General features: G+C 46.9%; 1 pseudogene; it reads left to right on the forward strand.

The window, feature by feature from the left end:
• The first annotated feature begins 1,248 nt into the window (after positions 1-1,248).
• LOC102396143 lies at positions 1,249-13,881 on the forward strand (annotated as a pseudogene).
• The last annotated feature ends 12,978 nt before the right edge of the window (positions 13,882-26,859 follow it).

Consider the following 26,859-nt stretch of genomic DNA (forward strand, 5'->3'; position numbering starts at 1 on the left):
GAACAACATGGGCTTGAACTCTGCAGGTCCACTAAAATGCAGATTTCTTTCACCGAACACGTTCTATAGTACTATGCAATTGCTGGTTGAATCTGTGGGTGCAGGAGGCTGATGGTAAAATTCTATGTGGATTTTCAACCACAGAGAAGGTCGGGGCCCCTGTTCCCAACATTGTTCGAGGGTCAGTCATGCCTGATGTTTCCTTCTCGTGCACCTTACAGATGAACTAAATGAGAATGTTCTCCAGAAAAAGTGGAGTGAACATCAGGACAATAAAAGGGTAGTGTGAGAATACAGAAACGGTGGAATGATCCCAGAAGTCAGCTGTTTAGCAATACTCAAAAGAAATCGGTGTTCAATAAAATGTCAGGGAGTCCCAAGGAGAAAAATTTCTAGAAGAATACAATGGATCCAAGAAACACATAAAATTAGTAAAAATCTAGATGATAAAATTGGAACAAGATGGCAAAAACCTAGCTTTCTTTACCCAAAGAGAAAAAAGGGAAGCAATCAAAAGTTCGGTGAAAAACAAACACTAACCAAGAAAGTCATGCTCCAAAAATGAAGCAACATAAGAGCTAAGAAGCATTTGAGCAAATGGCACATAATATAGGAAAGTCTATTTGATCTCGGGGCTAAGAATATTGCCCTTGGAGTGGCACAGGGGTCTGCCCTTGGATATACAGGAAAAGAAATGTGATCATTTACCATCACCAGGCCCTGGGCCCATTTACCCACACAAAATATGCTATTCCAGTCGCTGTTTATTGGTCTTCAGTGGACCATGAACAAAAAAAAAGGGAAAGGGCCACTATGGTTTGGGGACAGGACATAATGTTACCACACTTGACAAATGTAGAAATTTAAAACTCGCTGATAGAAGAGGTGAGAGGGGAAGACTAGGATGGTAATGCCAGTATCCTACCTTGTAGGGTAATGTGTCCAATACAACTGAGAGCTAATGAAACAAAGTTATCAACAGGGGAACTAGAATTAGTGACTGCATGAGTTAAAATTCAAGGAAAAAAAGGAACTCTTATGGGGATAGCACAGTCATGGGACCTGACTAAATAGTCTGTGCAAACCTGTTGCCTGTGTGTCCGGTGCTGGACCTGAGGTCAGCAGGACTAGCAGTAGAGAGGAAAAGATGGGCGTAAAGAAGGAGAAGGACAACCTGGAGCCTGTTTCTGTCTCCACCTCCCATCGCCATGATATGGGTGACTTTCTGGATGAGCGGATGCCCCAGCCATGGAGCTGCACTTGCATCCAGCCCAGGTCATAGAAGAGCTGAAGGAGACCTGGAAGGAGCGGGAGGAACCTCAGGCCACAGGCCAACGAGGTAAGCCGCTTCTCAGCGACAGGCGGGAGCTGCAATGGCACCCGGCCCTGTGCCAGCCTGCAGAGAGTAAAAGTGGCTGTTGCCTCACTTCCACCTTCCAAAATTTTGCGCAAACGTCCTGCATGACTAATCCTAATTTGGAACCTTGATGGGTAGGGAATTGGGAGAAACAATATAAGAGTTCCTACTAAGTTGACACTGTACATACAAATTGACATACTCTGAAAATCCAAGAGAGGGACAAGGACAATTGTCACAGGATGAGGTCCCTGGAAATAGACACTGAGATAATTAGAGACACATGATGCTTATTACAATGGACACCTATGAAAAGAGTGGGATCGTCCAGGACGTCCATAGGACGTTTGATTCACAGACATTTGGTCCATGCCGAAAGGTCCTTGGAATGTGGTCCTAACCAAACCATCCATGAACGTATTTGGTCCATGTCATGGGGTTTTTGACAGGATCGAATATCAAGGACCTTTTGGCATGGACAGAATGTCAGCTAACCAGGTGGGAAGGAAGCAGGTTGGGCAGAGGGATGAGTCAAACTGCAATGCAGATCCTACAAAGCCTCCTCCCACCAACCCAGAGCACTGAAGTGAGCATTCACCGTTCGAGTCCATTGACCAGAAATGGCCTGGCCTTATTCTCTCATGTGATGCACTGGATACAGGCTGTTGCAGAAAGGTGTGGCCTGGGCAAGGCAGCTGTGTGCCTCTGAAGCTGATCCTAAAGGAGCTGGCAGCTGGTGGACCACTATTCATGTGGCTGGGCTGCAAGTGGGTCTTGTGTGTGTGTGTGTGATTTTTTATTTATTTATTGATTGGCCATGTGGCATGTGGGATCTTAGTTCCCCCATCAGGATTCAAACCCGTGCCCCCTGCATTGGGAGCACAGAGTCTTAACCGCTGGACCACCAGGGAAGTCCCTACAAGTTGGTTTTTGTAGGGATCATACAGCATCTGGATGACCTGTCTCTGCATCCACCCAAGCATATGGATGAGCTAAATCCTGCTTAATCTGAGCAGGGAGACAAGAGGTGAAGTCCCCTCAAGAACCACGAGGACACAGCAGGGTTGGCATATTCTATTACTTAGAGATAGAGGCAACTGACAGAACCAAGAACCACAACAGTTAAAAGCCATCGCCTCCGAGGGACAAGACCAACTCCAAGGCACAGTGGAATGGAGATCTGCTATTAACTAGAAGCCCTCTGTGCCATTTTCTTTTTCTATCCATGTGCATATAGTTCATGGATTAAATATTTGTAAATTTTCTTCTAACTTTGGGGTTGTCTGACTCCACGCTATATCCCGGAGTCATGCCCCAGGCAGGCCTATTTGGAGTGGGCACAGGGAACCTTCACTTTCTCCGAGGGGGTAGTCACAGCTGTGAGTGCCTGGCTGTAAGTGCCTGGCTGTGACTTGGCAGGTGGTGCCTGGCCCATCATTCCCAAGGAGGGAAGCTGGCCAAGTCCTTCATCTCGTGCCCTGAGTGGACGGGTGCCCAGGACCAGCCCCCATGTGGTGCTGGATTGGGGGCCTCTCTGTTTCCACTGGAGAGCTGCTGAAATTGCCATCACTGAGAAAAGGGGTGCCCTTTTGCATATCTGGACTCTTCCCAAACTTTCACATCTATGATTCAGACTCCGAGGAGCAGTGTCTGACACCTGGAGAAGGTCAGCAGTCAGTAGGTCTGGTGGGAAGTATTCCTTAAGGCTGGCTGGACCTATGGTTACTGCAGGAGGATCACTCGGTCTGAGGATGTCCCTTCTTATTTAAAAAAAAAAAAACTTTTAAAAACTTATGAATGGAATACGACTACTGTATAGGAAGTTAGGAAAATAAAGACAGGTTGGCCATAACTCCACCACCCCGCCCTCCAATGCAGTCATTACTTCCTTGCAATATTCCCTCTCACTTCATTCTTTTCTACAGCTACCTTTTGAGAAAAAAATCTAGTGGTCATCCCATTGTACATAAATTTGGATGCTTGCATTTTTTGCTAAATTTATATCATAAGCATTGTCCCTGTTGTTACCTAAGCTGTATAGCTATTATTTTATTCTTTAATATTTATTTATGTGTCTTTATTTCTTTTGGCTGCATTGGGTCTTAGTTGCGGCACTTGGGCTCTTTGGTCTGACACACAGGCTTCTCTCCAGTTGTGAGGCGCGGGCTTAGTGGCCCCACGACATGTGAGAATCTTAATTCCGCAACCAGAGATGGAAACTACATCCCCTGAATTACAAGGCAGATTCTCTCTCTCTCTCTCTCTCTCTTTTTTTTTTTTTTTTCTGTTTTCATTACAAGGCTTATTCTTAACCACTGGACCACCAGAGAAGTCCCCATAGCTATCATTTTAAATAGCTGCATAAGATAAGGCCAGGGATTTTATCCCAGAATCTAATAACACAGGATCCCGATGCACAGTAGACAATTCATACTCTTTTTTCAGGAACAGAATGCATGATCAGGCCATAATCTGTTTTACGACCCCAAAAGAACTTTATGGCCGACCTGATACTATTCTCTTACCGTGAGGAACTGATATTGAAGGCATTCCAGTTTTTCAAACACATTGTCTTATTTCTCTCCTGGACAGCCTTCCTTTTTCAATCAATTTCCCCAACATCCTCTACACTCTGCTCTTTGCCTCCCAATCACACAGACTCTGTCCTTCGTTTATCATAAATCAGCCAGCCTTTGCGGAGCAAGCAGCGGTGCCCAGCAGTGGGTTACATGAGAAAAAGCAAAGCGTGTTAATAGCTGGGTTAGCGGAGCGGGGAGCACGGTCCCGTCTGAGCCGGGCCTCCGTGTCTTCAGGGGCAGTGGGTTCTGTCAAGACTGCTGTCACCTTCAAGCACCCCTCGTCCTGAAATAGTGGCCCAGGCCCTGCCAGTTATTTCATCTTGGTGCTTACGATTTTCATGTGAGTTTAAACATTCAAACATCATGAGCATGAAACATAAACACTCAACCCGCCATGGCATTTTAATGAGGTTCAACTGGGTTCAGCATGTCCTATGACTTACAATTGTGTAAAAGCTTTTCGACCCAGATCACTTCCTTAGGTCTGGCCCATTTCAGCCAAGACAAACTTTGTGTTTTCTGAGCACTTTAAAGTTTGGGGAGAATTATTCTGGGCAGATGATGAACACCCACAGGGCCTTCCTCAGCTCTGTGTAGTTGGATCAGCAGTTTAACTGAGCTTCTCAAAAACTCCTGAAGAGGAAATGACTGAGTGATAAACCATGATCGCTCACTTGCCCCGAGGATGCTCCCCGCCCACCTTTGCCTTGCTCCTTCACTTCTCAAATCACAACCACATCTGTGGCTCTTAGATGCCTGCCGTGGAGCAAAGAAAGGGTTCTTAATGTTCCCATCTGACAAGTGTGGCAACTGAGGCCTAGAAAGATAAGGTGACTTGTGCGTGACCGCAAAACAAAGAAAACTAGTTGTCCAAGGTTCCTTCTACTAAATGTACTTAGGTACAGACTAAGCTGCTATCCTAAAGGAAATCAATCCTGAATATTCATTGGAAGGACTGATTCTAAAGCTGAAGCTCCGATACTTTGGCCACCTGATGCGAAGCACTGACTCATCAGAAAAGACCCTGATGCTGGGAAAGACTGAAGGCAAGAGGAGAAGAGGGCAACAGAGGATAAGATGGTTGGATGGCATCACTGACTCAATGGACATGAGTTTGAGCAAGCTCCAGGAGATAGTGAAGGACAGGGAAGCCTGGTGTGCTGCAGTTCACGCGGTCACAAAGAGTTGGACGCGACTTAGCAACTGAACAACAAAAAACAAGCTGCTATAAAGATGCTTCAAACTGTCCCAGCACACAGACAGGTGGTCCAGGCCATTTAGGTGATCCTGCCATCCTCAACACACAGCTTCCATTGCTGTGTCCAAGTCCAAGATGGCTTCTCCAGTATCCTCACCCCCTGGTGAGGGAAGGTAGAAAGGGCAGGGGAGTGGTCATGAATTCCTTTTAGGGTCATGTATTCCTTTTATGGCCATGAGTTTAAGGGACATACCAAGCAGCAAGGGTAGCATGTGCCCGGTTCACACTCTAATAATGAACAAAGGGGGTCAGATATCAGTTGACAACCAGTACACTCCAGTGCGTATGTCATGGGCGACCCTAAAGGTGGCAGATGAGGGAAGCTCAGGGAGGGCTAAGTTTCAGCAGCTCTGATTATCCTGGAGCTACAGGCTCAGCACACACACACGCACACACACAACAAAGGCACGGAAACTGGCCTTGCCCTCTAGGAGCTCACATTTTAAGAGGCAACAAACATAAACAGGACATGCTGACCAGAGGACAAAGTATGAAACCAATAGATGACTGGATGGCAAAACATAGACATACACCAGGCAAGGATTTCCCTGCCAAGGGACCAGGCATCTAAGGATAAAATGGAGATCCCTGAACTGGTCCACAAACTTTGCCTCCTTCCCACCTTCCATTACATGTTTGTATTGTGATCAGTTGGGCATAAATGTGTCACTCTACCCTGTCTAGAATAAAAATCTCACCACATCTTGTGTACCCAGTGCTTAACATAGTACCTGGGAAATAATGGATGCTAAACGAATGAGTGGCCCTTACAATAGCCCTTGAGACTTCCCTGGTGATCCAGCGATTGACTCTGCTTTCCATTGTAGGAGGCACGGATTCAAATCCTGGTTGGGGAACTAAGATCCCACATGCTGCATGGCACAGCCTATAAATGAAAAATTAATTACTTGATTAAAATGACTTTTTAAATTGTGTCATTTTCCACCATATACCTGGTGCACAATATATGCACAATGCCTGACATTTAGTTGGTGCTCAATACATGGAGTTGACTGACTTAACTAGAACTTAATTAAAGAGAAATGCTATCAGGTGCAGCAAAGACATCCCCCAGAAGTCACAATGCATGGTTCCCAATTCAGTCCAGCTGCACCAACGGGATTTTCAGAGCCTGTAAGTCCCTTATGTCCAGCTTGGTCTGCCGAGCAGATGGAGGCTTGTGATGCATTTGGCTAAGGTCTGGAACTGGGGCCAAACATGCTACACTTTAGGCTTCCACTCCTTTTTTCTCCCCTCACTGACTCCCCAAGTCTCAGTCCTTAACCAGCAGCTCTGGTCCCCATCCTCCATTTCCAGGGAGACTCAGATTATCAACAGGGCCGCTACTGGATCATTTTGTCTTCAGTGCATCTTGAGTACCAAGCACAGTGCTTGGCACTAAGGTAGAGCAGTGAATTAGACAGGTAAGGTCCCTGCCCACACGACACACAGCACCTAGCAGAGGATCAGCTAAGCCAAATGATCCCAAAGTGACACGGTCAGTGTACCTGTCACCTTGAGAGTAGCATCTGTCTTCAGGACACCAAGCACTTCACACTCAGCCTGTCTCCCCTCCTGAACTGAGATTCAGATAACATGAGCAGGAGTCCACCATCGGACCCAGACCTGCCTCCTGCCAGCCTTGAGCACATCCTTTATCCTCTCCATACCTGTCTCGTCATCTGTGAAATGAGCTCAAGAACAACAGCTGTTCTGCCTTCATTTCAGGGTTAGAGGAGGACTAAATAAGGTATGTGAAAGGGCTCTGTAAGCTGTAAGGCGTGCATGCATCTGTGCTAAGTCACTTTAGTCATGTCCGACTCTTTGCAACCCCGTGAACTGTAGCCCGCCAGGCTCCTCTGTCCATGGGGATTCTCCAGGCAAGAATACTCAAGTGGGTTACCATGCCCTCTTCCAGGGGATCTTCCTGACCAGGGAACCACCCCATGTCCCCTGCAGCTCCTGCACTGCAGGCGAATTCTTTACCACTGAGCCACCAGGAAGCCTTAAGCTATAATAAATGTTGCTTATTACTGTTGTTGCAATTAGTATTGTTACTCCTAAGTAATCCTTCCTCCTGATTTTTCCCGCTGACTGTAAGTGGTGTCAACATTCTCCCCATTCCCTAGCCTAAGATTACCTGTTGTTTCTGTCTCTCCAAACCTTTTCTCCCCTTTGTTAGACACCAAAGCTAAACTGGTTTTCCTATTAACAGCACATTCTTTCTCCATCTCCCTGGCTACAGTGATTGGCTCAGAGAATGGGCATGTGACCCAAGCCAGCCAGTAGGAATCCTTCTGGGATTTTCTTCCCAAAGCTATGAAAGAAATGGTCCCTATCTGCTGAGATTACCTGATTCTGGAGCTCCAGCAACCACTGATACCATTAAAGCTCGTCTGAAGAATAAGCCAAGCAGAAAAAGACTATGCTGAAGCAAGCTGTTCTTAAAGCCAGAAGTAACCCTAGACTTGTTAGGCACACAAATGAAAGTAAGCTCTCTTTTATATAAGCTGATTGAGTTGAGTTTCTATCACTCAAAAGGGGAAGACTTGACAAACTCAAGACTCAAAACTTAGGTGATGTGTTCTATTTGTCCTTTTTTTTTCTATTCCAACATTTGATCTACTAGAGCTTGTAAACAGAGTCCTTTCTGCTATGTGGTTTTGCCACTGTCCTGGCCAGACTCTCTTTGTCTCACACCTGGAGGCAGTCTGGTGGAGAAAGCTGAAGGATTAGAGTCAGAAAGAGCTAGGGTCATTCATGTGATCTTGGGTTTATCTGGACCTCAGCATTTTCCTCTGTAAAGTGGGACAAATAATCCATACCATGCATGGCTGTTGTATGAAATGTTGTTGTTGCTCATTTGCAAAAAGTCACGTCTGCCTCTTTGCATCCCATGGACTACAGCACACCAGGCTTCCCTGTCCTTCACTATCCCCTGGAGTCTGCTCAAGTTTATGTCCATTGAGTCGGGGATGCTATCTAGTTATCTCATCTTCTGTTGCCCTCTTCTCCTCCTGCCCTCAATCTTTCCCAGCATCAGGGTCTTTTCCAAAGAGTCATCTCTTCGCATCTAGTGACTAAAGTATTGGAGCTTCAGCTTTCGCATCCATCCTTCCAATGAATATTCAGGGTTGATTTCTTTTAGGATTGACTGGTTTGATCTCCTTTCAGTCCAAGGAGACTCTGAAGAGTCATCTCAGGGCCTGGCTAAATAACAGACAGCTATTAAAGCCATAACAATAAAATGGCCATAGCCCAGTCTGAGAAAATGGGACCCAGGCAGCTATGGATGCTTGGGAGCCACTGGGGCAGAACAAGAGACGATGGAGCTGCTGGAGGAATGACACTTGGGCAGGGATAGTCTCTCAGCATCAAGGAGAGGGTCCTCAGTGATGAAGTCACCAAGCAGCCCATCAGAGGTGAGTGCCTGAAGAGGCCAGCCCAGGTGAGGTCCGGGTTGCAATAAAGGGCTGGTTCTCAAGAATAAGAAGAGTCCTCTCCCAGGAGATATTGAGGGTGGGGGTCAGTGCTTAGAAACTTTGTACATTTATGATTTGCTGTGCATGTATTAGTTTGTAGGCTCTCTGCAAAATACCAAATTTGGAGTCTACCCTTTCCTTTTCTTGACCACTGTTCTGTCTTATTGTTCCTGAAGGAAGAGAATAAGGACTCAGAGTCTGGGATCTGGGGTTCCCACCTCATTTGCAGCTGATGAGCTCTGTGACCTTGAGGAAGCAGTCTCCCCTCTCTGGGCCTTGGTTCCTTCACCTGTTGAGGGGGGTGGGATGGGGAAATGGCAGATGCTCTCTGAGATCCCTTCCAAACTTAACTTTGGAGTCCAGGCCATCCTCAAGCCCTAAGGGGTTAATCAGGGTGGGCCCCACCTCTACTACCCAGACCACACCAAGGGCTTTTGTTTTCAAAGAATCCGAGGTAGGGCTTGGGGAGGGAGCAGTGTTCCCAATTTCCAAAGCTGATTAATCCAAGAGAAATGACGAGGTGGGCACTGAGGCTCGGCAGCCCTGGGGACACTCTCCCCGCTGGACAGGGCCGCCTCTGTGACAGCTCCACATGGAGAACGTGAACCAGAAGCTGGGGGTGACCATCCCTGTTTAACAGCTCTCCATTTGTTTACCGAAAAAATATTGTTCCATCATAAAAATTCCCAAAATAGTTCCTTCCCTGGCCAGACTGACTGGCGGGCGCCCAGCTTGGGAGCCCAGCCTTGCTGGAGACACGCTCTCAGGGAGGCAAAATTAGCCAGGGAAGTCGGGGGCTTCAGTCTGAGGACCACCGGCCCCACACATCCTGTGTGGGGCACGGCCCAGAGGGTTTGAGCCATGGAGTCGTCTCTCAGGGTGGGGGGCGGGGGGCCTCTGGGCAGTGACAGGATTTTCCGAGGCTCAGCAAGTTTATTTTTAGCTCAGAAGGGTTTCCTCTGCTCTAAGGGGACTTGGGGGAGGGGGGACGGTGTTTCATGTGCTGGAGGGGGACAGATGCTTTGCTCTCTGCTGGAATGCACTCTCCCACACTGATTCTGACACCTTCTCCTCCCTCAGTTCTTGACTTAACTCCACAAAGAGCACTTTTCTGAGATCTCTCCCCTGAAAATGAGCCCAATGAGGATCTCAGCTATCCAGTTCTAAAGACTCTTCCTTTCCCTTTGGAGAACTTACCACAGTCTGTGCTTACAAATATACAAATGTTAGTCTTTCCCATAGACTGTAAGGTTCTTGGGCAGAGAACCCAGTACCTTGCACATAGTAGGTGCTCAATAAGTATTCTTCCCATTTGTTGTTGTTGTTCTTCAGTCGCTCAGTCATGTCCAACTCTTTGCGACCCCATGGACTATAGCACTCCAGGCTTCCCTGTCCTTCACCATCTCCTGGAGCTTGCTCAAACTCATGTCCATTGAGTTGGTGATGCCATCCAACCATCTCATCCTCTGTCATCCCCTTCTCCTCCTGCCTTCAATCTTTCCCAGCATCAAGGTCTTTTCTAATGAGTCAGCTCTTCACTTCAGGTGGCCAAAGTATTAGAGCTTCAACTTCAGCATCAGTCCTTCCAATGCATATTCAGGGTTGATTTCCTTTAGGATTGACTGGTTGGATCTCCTTGCTGTCCAAGGGACTCTCAAGAGTCTTCTCCAACACCACAATTCAAAAGCATCAACTCTTTTGTGCTCAGCCTCTTTATGGTCCAACCCTCGCATCCATATATGACTACTGGAAAAAACATAGCTTTGACTATACGGACCTTTCTTGGCATTTACAGAATGACTTCACTTGCTTGAGACTTAGACTAGCCAAATAAATTGCCCAAAGTCATGTAGTTCACAAGTGCCAGAAGTAGGATTTGAACCCAGCTCTGTCTGATTCCCAAGCCCAGGTCTTAACTCCATTGTCCTGCTCCACGTGATCTGCAGGGCTGGATAAGTCACTGAATGAGAGGGCAGGAAACAGCCGTGATTGTGTCTTCTCTGTCACTTTCTTCTGCCCCCATGACAGGGAGGAAAGAGGGTGTACAGGTGGCCCCCAAGAAGACTTAATCCCAGTGCCTCACATATAACAGGAGATCAGTAAGTAGGTGTTGGGTGAATGTTCCCTCTGCCAGGGACCCCAGACATCTCCCAGAAGCACACAGGTCTTGGCAGGGATCTGTCTGTATTTGTGGATGAGAGAGTGAGGGAGAGGGACCTATAAAAATGAATCCCTCCAACTGGTCTCTCCTCCTGCCCACCACCCCACCCTAACCAGAGCAGGACCCCAAACAGGAACATGACCCTCCGTAGTTAAGAGTCGTCCTTACTAACAAGATGCTGTGGCTGCCAAGAGTTTCCAGGCTGAGTTTCCAAGCAAAGGTGAGCAAGCCCCTCCTGGCTCCCTCAAAGACCCTGCTTTTAGACCCACCCACCCCCTTACAAACACCCCATACCATACATAAAGCGTCCTTAATTTCATGTGAAGTGGGAACAAATTCACCTTAGAATTTAATAAATTCAGTTAAACTAATTAATTAATTCACCTTAGAATAAAACGCCAATTTTATTGAGCTAGAATAAATATAATGCATATACAGTGAATGTATTTATAATGAATATAAAGAATATAATGGCTTGCTTTGCAAACCAAGCTCTAACACAAGCACTCCCTCCCCCCTCAAAAAAAAGACAAGCCCTACACCACCTCCTGGGAGGAGAGAGAAAGATGTAGAGAGAGAGACAGAGAGAGAGCAATCAGAAGAGTGAAGATGTTACCTCAGGCCATTCCACTCAGTGAGTAGAGGCTCCACAGAATGAAGAACAAAATGGCAGATACACCCTCTGCAGCTGGTTTTGGCTCCCACAATGCTTAGCACCTTTTAAGCAGCTTGAGTGGATTCTGATATATGAAAATGTATATCTTTTCATATATCTTGAGCCCTAAATTCAAGGTAACTACTTCATGATACACAAAATCACATATATCCCATTTTAGTAGGGAAGTTATCTTTAAGGGGTAATTTTAAGAGACAGGATCTTTTTCTTTACATACTGACTTTAGAACCTGATTTTTACTTAGCATCCAACAATACTGTCGTTAACAGTCATTGTGAGGAAACTGAACCATAGATCCAAACAAGAAAAAAACAATCCCCTGGAATCTTACCACTCCGAGGTAACCACTGTGTTTCTGAGGGGCTTTTTCTCAAGGCAAGTGTGTACAAATGCGTATTTATTATATCCATATTTTCTAAAGGGAAAACTGGAAAGAAGTTGGCCTTTTGAAATCTACAGGTTGTGATTTTTTTCAAAGTCTTTTCTTTGAGAATACAATGGGCTCGATTCTTTCCTTTTCAAACTCCTTTTTATACTCTGGGCCAATTTTCCGCACTGTTACTATTTGTACCAGAAAACTCCTTGGCATCCTCAATTCTAAGCAGGTGAGAGTCAGAATCACTCCCAGTGGAAAAGAGGCCAAAGGAACCAGGATGAATCTTTTCCTTCTTCCCGATTTGGCCTCCGGTTAGTCCTGTAGGGAAGCTGGCCCAAGAAGACTGAATCACATCCATAAATCACACCTGTACTCTGTCTCTCCTGCCCCTTGAGGCTGAGCCATTATCACCATGGTACAGAGGATGCCACGTACCGTTGGGTCCAGATGGTACCCAGTACTTGTGCCATCTGGAAGCAGGTAGGCTCGTCATCATTTCCTCCCAAGACCAGATGACACAGGGAGAAACGGAAGGAACACTTAGACTGAGAGAGACTTAGGAAATAAACACCCTCCCTTTGCCCCATTCAAACCATTTCTAGCCTCAGTTTGTTTCTTTGCCCAGTCAAGAAGGAAGGGATGATTTTGGCAGAGCTGAGGATGGGAGAAGAGCAGTGTGTGTGCAGCACCCCCGGTCTCCTGGCCTGTCCCCCTGCACTTCCTTCTCCCTGCCTGCCTGCCCTCCATCCAGGACACCTCCTGCCACGGCCGCCTCAGCGAGCTCCCACTGAAACAAAGGCACCCATCAGGTGGGCATGTCCCTGCCTCAGGGTGACAAAGCCCAAGCTATGCATATCTGGAGCGACAGCGCCAGATGAGTTGCCCGAGTGGCATGCTGATGGCTCTATTACTTTTCAGTCTGAAGCTACAACAGGGACATGTATTTCATCCCTGCTGCCATGTTCCAGGACCTATTATGCAAGGACTACCACCTGGGGTTCTGTGAAGTCTTCAAGTACAACCGAAAGGCTGCAGAGACCCATGGAAGGCATCCCTATAAACAGAACACAGACATGGTGAGCAACCAGCACCCCCGTTTGGACCAAAGCAGGAATATATTCTCTTGGGCACGGATGAGCACCCCTTGGGGTGGCCTTCCAACTGCTTCCTTGGACCCCAAGGTCCATACGACTGTGGTGAGGGAGCAAAGATTATGGCAGGGATATTGTACAGGCTCACCACCGGGCGTCAAGATTTTGAGGACAGAGTGCCAAGATCGTGGCTGCCCCATGGGAATTTCAGGTAAGACCCTGTGACGGAATGGACATCAGACATCATCTCTGGGTGGACCATTTCATCTCACACCATGTATATGAAGACTTTGGAATGACAGCAAGCTTTGATCCTAAAGCCCATTCCTGGGACCTGGAATGGTGCCGGGTGCCACACCAACTTCAGCACCAAGGCCATGAGAGAGAATGATCTGAAGCACCTTGAGGAGGCCATTGAGAAGCTGAGCAAACGGTACATGCAGCTGAGCCTACGATCCCAAGGGGGACCCGAACAATGCCTGGCACCTAACTGGACTCCCTGAAACCTCCACCGTCTGTGACTTTTCAGCCAGCATGACCCACCATGGCTCTAGCACCCGCATTCCCAGGACTGTAGACAGAAGAAGGGTTACCGTAAAGACCTCTGCCAACCGTGACCCTTTCTCGATAACAAAAGCCCTCATCTGCACGTCTTCACTTTTTTTTTAAACCTGGATGAAAATTTTTTAATATACTTATTTATTTATTTGTCTATGCCAGACCTTAATTGTGGCTTGCAGGATCTTTACTTGTGCATGTAAGACCTAGTTCCCGGATCAGGGATTGAACCTGGGCCCCCTGCACTGGGAGCATGGAGTCTTAGCCACTGGACCACCAGAGAAGTCCCTGCATGTATCTTCTCAATGAAACTGGCAATGAGCTCACCCAGTACAAAAACTAAGTGGACTGACTTGCCGCCATCAAACCCCTCCTAATTCTATACCCTACTTCTACTCTGACCCCTCTCTCCATTATCCTAATAGCTGTAACTTAAAGGATGGGGTACCAAGGTCTTTCTTAATTCCTGAAAAAAAAAAGAGAGAGAGAATTTGAAGAGCAACAGGGTTCATTGTCAAATGCTAACTAGGGGGGAAAAATGTTTGATACACTGCGTATTTTGTAACGGCCTGGTTTCATTTCGCTTTGTTTTCTTCAGTATTTGGTGGTTGCAAATCTAGTCCAAGACTGGCTGTGGATTTGAAAGATCAGTGGTTTTGATTAAGCATTTGGACTTTGATCTTTGAATGGAATTAACCTTAAAAAGAAAACAGTGCTGCTTAGATGAAAGAAATCACCAGCCTCCTGCTCTCCTGAGTGGAGCGTCAAGTTACTTCTATACCATGGCCAAGTGACTACTAAGGAATTTGATAATTACCTTTCCAGTTAGAATAGCACATATTCACTGCTCAGGTTCAAGAATTTGTTTAAAAATGCAACTATAAATAGTGCAGGTACTTCCAGTTTCTAACATCAGTCTTGCAAATTTCCTGTCCTTATGAATAGCCTGTTGTTCAAGCCACCCAACCACAGTCAGCAAATGGACTCGCACGAGCTGGCTCCCCTTCACCACCTTTGTGTTTATTTAACCACCTTGCTCTCAGGATAATTTAAGATGACTTTTAAAAATTACATGCAATATAATGAAAGCAAAACAGTAGGTATATAAGAACAAAAATTAAGGGAAAAAAACAGAAGATGAAGATGCTAAGGGTGAAATTTCAGTTTTGCGGGTTGTGAAGGTCTGTACACTGGCTCAAGACTGCTTCATATTTGAATATAAACAGAAAGCAGGGAGACATGGTCAGTTATATGATCTAGAGCATCCATAGAATAAAAGCAGGTGTTTAGGGAAAAAACAACTATTCCTGGAACGAAGACCCACCAAAAATGTCTTCCATTGATCCTCATAAAGAAAACAGCATTCTTACTATAGATATGACAAGGAACTCCATAAATTTTTCTCTTAAAACATTTCTGTGTAGGCTGATGACTTCTTAAGAAATCTGAGTTTATTAAAAATCATTTCTGGAGACCAAAAGCTCATGGTTCAGATCCACAGCCTGTGTGGTTCAAGGAGAGATTTTAAGAACTGGGAGAATACATAGACTGTAAAAACTTCAGACCATCCTCATCAAGTTTTATTTCTCTAAACCAAGCATTTGTAAGCATCGTAAGCACGATGAGTTTACAGATCCTTTCCTTCTAACCAGCACTTGTGATGCTAGTTAAACATCACTCTATTTGATTTAACTTGAGCCACGTCAGGAGTAGGGTCAATGTCCCTGGTGGAAAGTGCAGGGAAGCGACCACACCTCGCCATTGTCATCCTTTGTTTTCTCCTACAGGGAAGACTTACAATGTCAGATTCTCTCCTTTGCCCCCGTTACCGTCCATTCAAGGTCTAGTTGGGCCATTCTCAGAACAACTTTCTCATGCAGTACTGCTTTTAGACAAGTAGAGGTCTTGATCCTCTGTTTTGCCCCAGATCCCACATCTTCTCTTTGGGGTGTTCTCCAGTCCCTCTTGAGGCTTTCCTGGTGGCTCAGATGGTAAAGAATCTGCCTGCAATGTGGGACACCCAGGTTCAACCCCTGAGTTGGGAAGATCCCTTGGCAGAGAGCATGGCAACCCACTCCAGTATGCTTGCCTGGAGAATCCCCATGGACAGAGGAGACTAGTGGGCTACTGTCCATGGCATCACAAAGAGTCGGATACGACTAGGCAACTATGCACAAGGTCACTCCCTCTGCCCATGCTATCTTCTTCTCATGCCCCCAAACATATGGGTTGATTAGATATCCTGAGGGGTTCCAGGATTCACATCTCTGGAGCTGTCCTGGAGTTCTGGCCAGGTCCAGGTTGGGGAGGACATGAGTGCTGGCTAGCAGGGTATGTTTCTCGTGGGACTGGGCTTCCGGAGCGGTGCTGTCATGCTGATTCAGGGTGACTCACTCACATCACACACAGGGAGAGTTCAGGACTCGGGGCCATCAGGCATCACCTCTGACCATTACGTTGGGGCTGTGTCGGTAGGCTGTGCATCACCTTTCTCCTGCTCCTTCCACCTCACCCCACCTACCTCACCAAAAAAAAGTGCCAGAGGACCCACACACAGCGGGATGTCACTGCTCACATAGCAAGGCAGTTTATTTGTCCAGTTTCTTCCAACTCCTACCTAGTGATCTCAAGAGGAACAATGTTTCCCCTCTTTTTGTCTTCACTTTATTCCATTTGTCAGCAAAAGCCCAAAACCCATGTCTGATCATCTTAAACAGTGTAGCTAATAATGCTTTGGGGCTTCCTTTGAGGCTCAGTGGTAAAGAATCTGCCTGCCAATGGAGGAGACTCAGTTAGATTCCTGGGTCGGGAAAATCCCCTGGAGAAGGAAATGGCAACCCACTCCAGTATTCTTACCTGGGAAATCCCATGAACGGAGGAGCCTGTCAGGCTACAGTTCATGGGACCACAGAGAGTCAAATACTACTCAGCAACTAAACAGCAACAACAATAATGCCTTACAGAAAGAAGCTGCCGCTACTAAGTCACTTCAGTCGTGTCCGACTCTGTGCGACCCCATAGACGGCAGCCCACCAGGCTCCACCTTCCCTGGGATTCTCCAGGCAAGAACACTGGAGTGGGTTGCCATTTCCTTCTCCAATGATGAAAGTGAAAAGTGAAAGCGAAGCCACTCAGTCGTGTCCGACTCGCAGCGACCCCAGGGACTGCAGCACCAGGCTCCTCTGTCCATGGGATTTTCCAGGCAAGAGTACTGGAGTGGGGTGCCATTGCCTTCTCCGTACAGAAAGAAGAGAAAGTCAAATTAACCATACTCAAAAACCAGGACCATCATCAACACCCCAACACCCCAAACCCTTACCACCTATAATTCTCACAAAGTCTACCTATACTTCTAATAAAATTGTTCACCCTTACCACCAACATTCATGATAATTAAAAATGAATTCTTATTTGGTTTTATAGTTCTTCTATTTAAAAGCACAGAGGGTGAAAAAGTAGTGTTTCATACTTGCATTAATTCCATATGGGCAGGATTTCAAATATATATGAAGTTAAACAAGTTTCAAGGATTAACTAAACCACATAGCCATATATAATATTGTTTTTATAAGAAAATGTACTCCCAGTTCCCATAACCACTTTATAATTGAACTTCTGGTATAGAAAGTCGGGTACTTCCTATTCAGCGTCACCTACATGTACGAAAAGCATGAATCAGGATCACTGACCACCACTAGCAATGAATCATGCCTGAGCCTATGAAGAAGGGCAGATTATTCCAGAAATGATCACTTCTGGAAGTGATGAATTGTTCCAGAAATTTATTTGAGATATCAGTGTGACAAAATCCATCGCAACAAAAATCCCTTGATAGTGTGCACACATGTCCACACTTCCACACAGGTATACACATACACCCCCATGAAGGGTTGGGTCTGGCGTGAAAACACTGACAATGGCCACAGGTTCAGGTTTGTTACATTAAGACTTGTACTTGGGAGCTTGGGCTTGCACTGTCTCTCTTGGCAAGTGACCCAGACATTGAGACGAGTTGTATTCTTTTCTTTGCAGGCTCCTGGGAATATTTAAACCTCTTTCCAAAAAAATGTTGCTCATACTTTTGCTCATGAAAATGTAGACTGTATGAAATTAAATTACTATTGATGGGTTAGGATAAAATGGAGAGTGAAAGAACAGTGAATTAAAAGGCAGGCATCCTCAGTTCCAGACCAACTCTTCTACTGACCGGGTGACCCTGGGGAAGTTATCTCGCATGTCTGAACCTCAGGCTGCTACACTGTGACAGGGCAGGGTCAGACCAGAGTCACATCGAAGAGTTCTTCCATGCTGAACGTCCATGACTTCCCCTCTTTGACCAGCCCCAGTTCACTTCAGACTGTTATCCTGCCCACATAGGCCCTGGAGCACCAGTGCCGAAGCTGGGGACCTCTGAGAGGTCCTAGGTAAGAACTGAATCCCACTGTTACTCAGACGAACGTCTGCACACTCTCGCCTCCCCCCTCTCTCTCCAGACATTTGGTGGCCTCCTGTGTACATAAACTCACAGAACTTCGTGCTGCCGAGTATAAACAGAGCGCTGTGCACACCCTGAAAGTATGAGGGAACAGCTGATGGTATCATAACAAAAGGCAGAAAACTCGGCAAGCGGCTCCAAACCACACAGCAAATTCATGGCGTGATGTTCACCCACCGTGGGAGGAGCTGGGGGTGTTCTCACCTGCCAGCACTGACCCCTGCAGGCCCAGAGACAGCAAGTGGGGCCAGGGTGAGGAGGAATCCTTCCTCTGGCTTCCTCCAGCCTCCTGGAGCCACGGGCGCTGGGCAAACCCTGGGAATGTTCACTGGCTGCAGTCTTGGCTGCACAACAGTCAAAAAAGCCCCTCCTAAATCCTGATGTTTCTAGCCCAGAAATGCAGCCTCTGGGATTAAAGCAGAAGAGAAGAGAGCTGGGTGAGGTGCCGTGCATGGCAGGGATCCTCTGGAGGGTTGAGTTACATTGTTATCATGCTAACAAGTTATGGATGCCTTTCTTCCAAACACATCTAGAGGCTAAACCAGGGTAGCTAAGAACCCAGAACTAGGCCTGCATTGTGGGCTGAATGAATGGTTCTGCCACTGGATTGGAAGACCTAAGAAGGCTGGGGTTTTGTCTGTCTTGCCAACTGTTGTGGGTCTGATTTCGCATCTAGGAAGTCTTCAATAAGCATTTGTTGTGCGCCTGTCAATGAACCAAAAGGTAGGTAGCCTTTGAATGAGAGGAAGCTTATTTTAAACGGACAGCGAATGGGGGGATTGGGCCAGAGGAAAGGCAACCACAGCCAAAATGTGGAAAGGGGGGTCACTCTGCAGGACAGGACAGTGCTCTAGCCTTTCCAGAACCATGAACATGTACCCCAGAAATCTCGTGAGCCACCCTAGACTACTGTTTGCCTCCCAAGCTTTTGGTGTTTTGTTTTGTTTTTTAATTATTTATTTGGCTGCTCCAGGTCTTGGTTGTGGCATGTAGTATCTTTCCAGCTTCATTTTGGCGTGAGAGATCTTTAGTTGGGGCATGTGAGTCTGCTTCCCTGACCCCAGGATCGAACCCAGGCCCCCCGCATTGGGAGCTCAGAGTCTTAGCCACTGGACCACCAGGGAAGTCCTGACTCCCAAGCTTTAAGTACATTACATATGGAGGGGAGGCTATTAGCTCTGGGGGTATGACATGGAGAAATTTGCTGTTTGTCTCAAGAGGCCCACTGGGCCATCCATGGGATAATGCTGACCAGGCCAAAGCCCTCATTCCTGCTGATTCGTGGTGGTGGGAGTTAGCAATAAGAGCAGAGGAGAAAGGAGACCAAGATAGCCTCTTTTTTTCCCCAACTCCAAGCCTTCTTCCCACCCCCACTGCCTTGAGATGGTCCTCCCCAGGGTCAACAGGCAGCAAAGTCCCTCCAGCTTTGACTTGGATAGCTGGCTCTTTCCTCTTTGTTTTGTTGCTAATTTCTGAAAAGAAGGTTCTGGGAGCTGTGATTGCCCTGTACCCCCAAAGACTTTCACGCTAAGGGAGGCGTGAAGGTGCTGGCATCAGGTACTGCCATTAACAGCAGCCAGGGTAGAAGCCCCAGACACCCGGCCTTGTGAATTTCACAGCCTGTGAGGTCTGGTTGACCTGTCCTGAGGGCTCCTGACACCCAGGTCCTGGTAGAAGAACAGGCGGGGGTGGTGTAGGGGGCACGGAGCTACTTCTTTATCTGCTGACATTGGTTCTAGGGCCCAATGTGGGCAAACCCATAGGCTTTTGAGGATTCTATGAGATAACGCATGGGCAGAAGTAGGCACAGTGCCAGGGAAACAGGCATGCATTCAACAAATATTTATTAATAGCATCTCTGTGCCAAGTACTGTTCTAGGCACTAGGGAGACAACTCTGAACAAATGAAATCCTGTTCCTCTGGAGCTTCCACTCCACTGATTGTTAGTCGCTCAGTCCTGTCCGACTCTCTGTGACCCCATGGACTGCATCCCACCAGGCTCCTCTATCCATGGAATTCTCCAGGCAAGAACACTGGAGTGGGTAGCCATTCCTTTCTCCAAGGGATCTTCCTGACCCAGGGATCGAACCTGGGTCTCCTGCATTGTAGGTAGATTCTTTATCGTCTGACCCACTAGGGAAGCTCATCCCATAGAGGGAGGCAGCTAATACGTTAACAGTATATCATGTGCTACAAAAAAAACAAAGTAGGGTGAGCGGGTGGGAGGCTTCCATCCAGACTGGAGTGCCCCTGGGTAAGGAGGCCACTGAACAAGAGCTTCCAGCACTCCCAGAGGTGAGGGGGCTGAGGCTAGAACAGGATGTTCACTGACTCGGGGCTGTGCCTTAATGCAGAGAAGGAGGTGGTTGGGAGGGGGAGGGAGGCTATCATTAACCATCCTTCTACCTTAAAGAGAGTTTGATGTTGTTTGAATGAACTTTCCAGAAGCCTCTCCCTCACCTTCTGCAAAGGAGTCATTGTCCTGAAGCGCTGTCTGTTAAAAACTGTCTCCAGCACTTCCGACCAGCATCAAGTCCCCTTCAGGTTGGAGGAGGGGACGACTGGTGTTCCTGCCCCAACAGCCAGGGTCACCCAGATGCTGCCTCAGTTTCCCCAGGATGATAAGCCTTTGGAAGTCTTAAAAACCAAACCATTCAGATCAAGGTCTTGGTCTGGCGCTTACTGCCATGTGTCCCTGAGTGGGAAAGTTTCATAGCCTCCGTGAGCCTCAGTTTCCTCCTCTGCCTTGGGGAAATTAGTCATGGCACCTACCTTCCAGTAGCCATGAGGCTGATAAAATGTGACAATCTGGGAAAGCACTTAGCACAGAGTCTGGTACACACAGTTGCCTCAAAAATGTTTGCTACAGATCCCAGGCTGCATCCCTTATCTCAGTGTATAGCAGACTCTTGACCTCTTCACCTCTCTGGTGCCGGGGTGACTGCACTCCTACTCAAGGACCTGAGAACCAAAGGCAACTGATGGTATATTCCTGTACTAGAGGAACAGGAACTGGGGAGCCTAATAGACACCGTCAGCCTTCTGAAAGAGCACTGACTCTGGGGAAACACCTGCTGTGTCTGCCACCTAGCTTCTATTCATGCTGTTTTCAGGAACGGTACCTTGATTTCCCCTGGAGAAACTGCTCCCCAACTCTCAGTGCCAGCATCTCAGAGGGAAGCCTCTCCTGGCTCCAGGGTGGAGCACAGGATCTGGGTTCTCAACCCATCCGCACGCTCCATTCTCTTCACCACGGCCATTGGACCAAGAGCACATGGGGCCCCATATAAACCAATGAGCCTCAGACCTGGACTTGTGGAGGGGTCAGTGGTTCTCCCTTTCTTGCTGAACTGGACCTCAGAAGATGTGAATTAGAGCCCCTACAGGTTTCTTCCTCCTTAAAATTAGCATGCCTCTACTACTATGTACATTTTAAATATAAATGTGGCATTTATGCACCAATTCCATCAGCGATTGGTTGAGGACTGCTCTGAGGGGATATTAATTCCCTGGAGCTCTGGCCTGTCTTGAAAGTGTACAAGTGGTTTCTGGTGGTCAGAGAAAACTTCAGGTAAAGAGATGCGGGTGTTAACAGTTGGAAATGGAGCCAGCATCCACTGAAATGGGAAAGGACCAAGGAGATAAGGACGAGGAACCCACAGCATCTGCTGTAGGTGACCATCCTTCCATGTGGTTGGGGTGGAGGGGAATTTGCCCTCTCATGCCATGGCCTAGATCTGGTCAGTGAGAACTCCAGCTTCCTTTGATCAAGTTTATAGTTCTAGTAGGGATGGGGAGGGATTGCTCATGACCTGGGCTGAGCCAGTCAACAAACCTCATCCCTGAGAATTCTGCTAGAAATATTGGGCAAGAGATTTCTAAACTGAGATGATGTAAGCCTGGGGTTGCCAGGGACCACCAAAAGGAGAAAGCCTGCTGGAAAATGAAAGCAATACAGATGAACCCAGAGCTGAGAAACAGAGTCCTGATGAGATTATCTAAATATTTGGATCTAGCCATGTCTCAAACTCATGTCCTTGGACTTTTTAATTAGATGGAACAATACATTCCCTTTTATCTTAAGTTACCTCGAGTTATATTTCTATCACTTAAAACTAAAACAGTCCTGACTAATGCATGGGGTAATCAAGATTCTCTAAAACATGGCCCAATTCAAGTATCTATTGTTACTTCCTGCAGTTCTTCTACTCACGTTCTGCACTGCCTCCAGACTTGTAACTGACTGGATCTTTTTTATTTTTTAACTTTTTGGCCACACCATGAGGCATGCAGGATCTTAGTTCCCCGGTCAGGGATCAAACCCAAGCCCCCTGTAGTGGAAGCTCAGAATCCTAACCACTGGACAGTCAAGGAAATCCCTAGATTTCCTTCATATACATATACCCCATCCCCTCTGAGCATCACTCACCTCACTCCCATCCTCCAGGATTGCCTATTTAAACCCTACCCATTGTTCCAGGACCAGCTCCACTCCCATCTCCTCCAAAAAGCTGTACTGACCAGCCCAAACTACAGCTCTGCCTCATTCAGGTGGTGGTTTTCATAACGTGGTTATTTCCGTAACAATGGTGCGAGTACGTTTTCCTGGCTCCCCATCAAGACCAGAAGCCTTGTGTGTAACTGTGTCTTTCACAATGCCCAGAATGGACTAGTACTGCAGTATGCAAAACAACACCCAGGTTGACTCAAATCTCTTTTTGAAAGTGTCTTAAAACTAAATAAATGGTGATGACAGTTTGGGTTGGTCGTATGAAGAGCCCAGAAGGCAAGTACTTCTTACTTCTCTGTTTTGCCTGAGACCAACAGACCAGATTGCTGCCGAAGAAGGCCCACCAGGGAATCTGTCCCTTCCCCACACAGCAAGGCACGACCATTTCCTGAGCACCCCAAGCGACAACTCACAGACCCCAGTTAGCAGATATCTGCCTTTTCTGACTTTTCAAAAGGCTTTGCATGATAGAGCCACATATTAGGATATTCATGTTGAGTGTGTGTGTGTGTGTGTGTGCAGACATTTCTCACCTTCCTGGGAATAGATATTTGGCTTAGATTTTGTCACTTAGATGCACCTGCAAGAGACTTTGGTTTGGAAATCAGCTGAGGACACAGGAGGAGTGCAGGCGTATATTTTGGGGGCCCACATGGTGGCAGGTTTCTGGGAGTGGAGGCGCATGGCCGTGCCCTGCCTGCAGCAGAGACAAGCCTGGCTGGCAGTGGCAGCTTCTCTCTGCAAACCCAACCCTGCAAGCTGCAATCCAGGAGCTGTTCCCAGAGGCTCAGCTGAGAACCTGCTCCTCCAGCCCTTCTGATGATTCCACCGGCTTCCCGCTGTCCCCAGATAAACTCCTTCCTGCTTAGACCAGCTAGAGTGAACTCTGTGTTCTGCAACTGTGCACTCTGATGGGCGTGGCCCAGTGACTTTCCCACTTTCCAGGCAATAATGGAAGTTACGTGACCTCTCCTGGCTGATGGCCAGCCCCATTTCTTCTAGAGGTCAAAAAGCCCTGGAACTGTTGGAATTATCTACTATTCCGCTCTTGGAGGGAGGAGGCAGGTTGACCAGCAAGACCAGGTGGCCTTGGGGAAAATTGGCTTGGATTCTGTATGTTTATCCTAGTCTGATTGGAGATTCTCTCATTCACCCCAAAGGTGACCTTTAGTTGATTGGAAGCTTTCACTAAACAAAGGTAAAATCACTTTTGGCTCTCTCAAATATTTTTATGGCACCAGAAATTCAAGATTTAAAAAAATAAAAGCAAAAACCCAAATCTTTCCCCCAGTGTGAGGCTGCCTCTGAATCTACAGACCAAGTTCCTCTAGCTCGGGTTCCTCTTGTTGGCTTCTGACTCAGCTCATTTTCCCCTTCTGGGGCCTCTGGAAGACCTTTTTCAGCTCCCTCACCCTTGTTCTTACACAGCTGCCTAAATCATAGTTTCCCCTGGAGTGCCTGGTGACTTCCCAATTAACTGGACCATGTGTCTGTGAGGTTTGGGGGTCTGGAGCTGAGGTTAGGGTTGGAGGCCAACCTTCATAAATGCCTTTTCTCCTCTGCCTGATCCTGAATTTTAAGACAACCCCTTCCTCACTCTGTTCCCCACACTCCACTCCAGCCGGCTCCAGACCAGACCAAGAACTCCCCAGTGAGGAAGTTCAGCCTCCTGTCCAAACTTTATGGTCTCCTTGAAGGGTACCGCAGGGAACAAGAATGCTGGTTTATGGGGAGTCCCCAATTCTTCTACTGCAGAAACACAAGCACGCCGGCTTTATTTCCATGTGGTCACCACAGATCCTCCTCAGGAATTCTCCCCTGTTATCCTTCTAGTGTTCATTCATCAAACACTTATTTTATTCCCTAGAGAAATACTCAGGCCTGAAACTCTATAAGAGGATAGGTTCCGAATGGCTTGCCAGGGTCTGTCACAGAGAGGCTTTTGTGGACAAGTCCTGGCCAATTGCTTAAAGAGAAATGAGATCCCAAGAGGCCCCTGACTGTCTGATCACATGACCCTCTTGGCTCGGTGACAAGGACATCCTGTTCCTCTTGGAGTGATGGCTCTATTGGGGAAGTGACTGTGTCATATCTGGGACAGGAAAAAAGCTATTTCAAGTCTTGAAGTAATCACTCATTTGGTTTATGCAGCCTTTTCAGGAACTGCCTGGACAGTGGAGAAAGACCAAACTTGAAGGAGGGGAACTAGAAGCTGATGTTCCCACAGCCCATGAGGACCACCCTAGAGGGAGAAGAGGGACAGGAGACTGGCATGGCACTCCTCCACTGTGACACATTTCTTCACAGCCATGAAATGACGACAGGTAGGGATCAGTACACATGACCCCCAAACCAAGATGCAGAGTTCTCTCTACACTTCCAGGCAGACAAGGAAGAATGGGAACATCCTTATCTTCACAGCATCCTTGTGTTCCAAAAGCACAGTGAGGGACTTCCCTGGTGGTCCAGTGGTATAGAACCTGCCTGCCAATGCAGAGGACATGGGTTTGATCCCTTGTCCGGGGAGATTCCACATGCCACAGGGCAACTAAGCCCGAGCACCACAACTACTGAGCCCACCCTCTAGAGCCTGTGCTCCGCAATAAGAGAAGCCACCACAGTGAGAAGCCTGCACACCACAACTAGAGAGTGGCCTTTGTTCAGCAACAAAGACTCAGGGCAGCCGAAAATAAATTAGTTTATTTTTTTAAAGTACACTGAACAACAGGAATAGTACATGAGGACTATGAAGGTTCTTCCATGGCTGGCAGGGCCTCCTATGTGCAATGAGAGAGTTAAGGAGCCTTATTTGTATATTTCCTTCAGGAATTCTGGGAGTCGGACCCAAAACTTATTTCCTTATCAGTACGGTAATAAGAGTTACACTCAGAAAACTCAAGAACGCACACACAGTGACCCATCAGTGATTTGGCCACCACTCTTAAGGAAATCAGAGAAGGGGAAAGGGCCATATTCCTGAAGAGACCATCTCTGTTTTCCGCATAATGCATTACCTGGGCCTTCTTGGCACATTATAAGTGTTCGTATACTTATTGGATGGATGGTTTTATGTTCATGTGTAGAATTTTTATGTCATTTGACATTCTTATCTTCCTTGAGAGCAGACTCTGTGCAGCTGTCTGAGTATCAGAATGGTAAAGACTGAGTCTGGATTTTTATTTCTTAACAATGAATTAGTCAATCACATTAATTTTCTTTATTTGCCTAATAAATAAAAAGAAAAAGCAACAAAAGGCAGAAAGGTGATTTACTACAAGTCTGTAGAGCTCTGGGTTTACCTCCAGGAAGCCCTGGCCTTACCCAAGTGGTCTCTCCATTATCATGCAAAAATCAAAGAAAAATAACATTGCTCCCAGAAATTTCAGGGCAGCTGCTATTTTGAACTTTAGAGTGGAGATAGCAGATATTTGGCATGCTTGCTACTGCTTTGTATTCTGTGCCCATGACAGACATCACTAATCAATTATTATAATGCTGTACCATGGACCTTCAGAGTCTTTCTTGCATTGCATTCCAGGCAGCCACTACCAATTCACACAGAGAAAGAAATCAACTTGTCAGCTTTGCTCTTGCCTGTGACAGGATGTGATATTCTATTATCCCAAAGCAATCTGGAAATCTCACAAGGCTGTTTATAATGACAGTAAACACAGAAATTACAGAAGTACAGATATGAAAGGGACCATAGAGATCATCTGGCTTAATTCAAATACAAGATGAGCCTGGAGCATCTTTTTTATTTATTTGTTATTTTATTTTTGCTGCACTGGGTCTTTGTTGCTGCACACAGTCTGTCTCTAGTTGCTGTGCATGGGGCTTCTCAATGCTGTGGCTTCTCTGGTTGTGAAGCCTGGGGTCTAGATCACACAGGCTTCAGCAGTTTCTGCTTGTGGGCTCTAGAAGGCAGGCTCAGTAGTTATGGCGCACAGGCTTAGTTGCCCCCAGGCATGTGGGATCTTCCCGGACTAGGAATGGAACCTGTGTCCCCTGCAGTGGCAGGTGGATTCTTAACCACTGCACCACCAGGGAAGCCCCAGCCTGAGCTTCTTATGTTGCAAGTGGGGTCCCTGATGTCCAGAGAGGTTGAGCCACTTGCCCAAGGTCAGAGCGTTAGTAAATGCTCATGTCTATACAGTGCGTTAGAGATAACAAAGTACTTTTACCTGAAGCATCTCGTATGATCCTTCATTCATTCAATAAATACTTATTGAATTCTTATTGTGCTCCATGCACTGTGCTGGAGAATAGGAAAACAGCAATCAGTAAAGAAAAAGGTTTAATTCCTTCCTTCCAG

This window comes from Bubalus bubalis, chromosome 11 (genome assembly GCF_019923935.1).
Source record: "Bubalus bubalis isolate 160015118507 breed Murrah chromosome 11, NDDB_SH_1, whole genome shotgun sequence".
Classification (NCBI taxonomy): domain Eukaryota; kingdom Metazoa; phylum Chordata; class Mammalia; order Artiodactyla; family Bovidae; genus Bubalus; species Bubalus bubalis.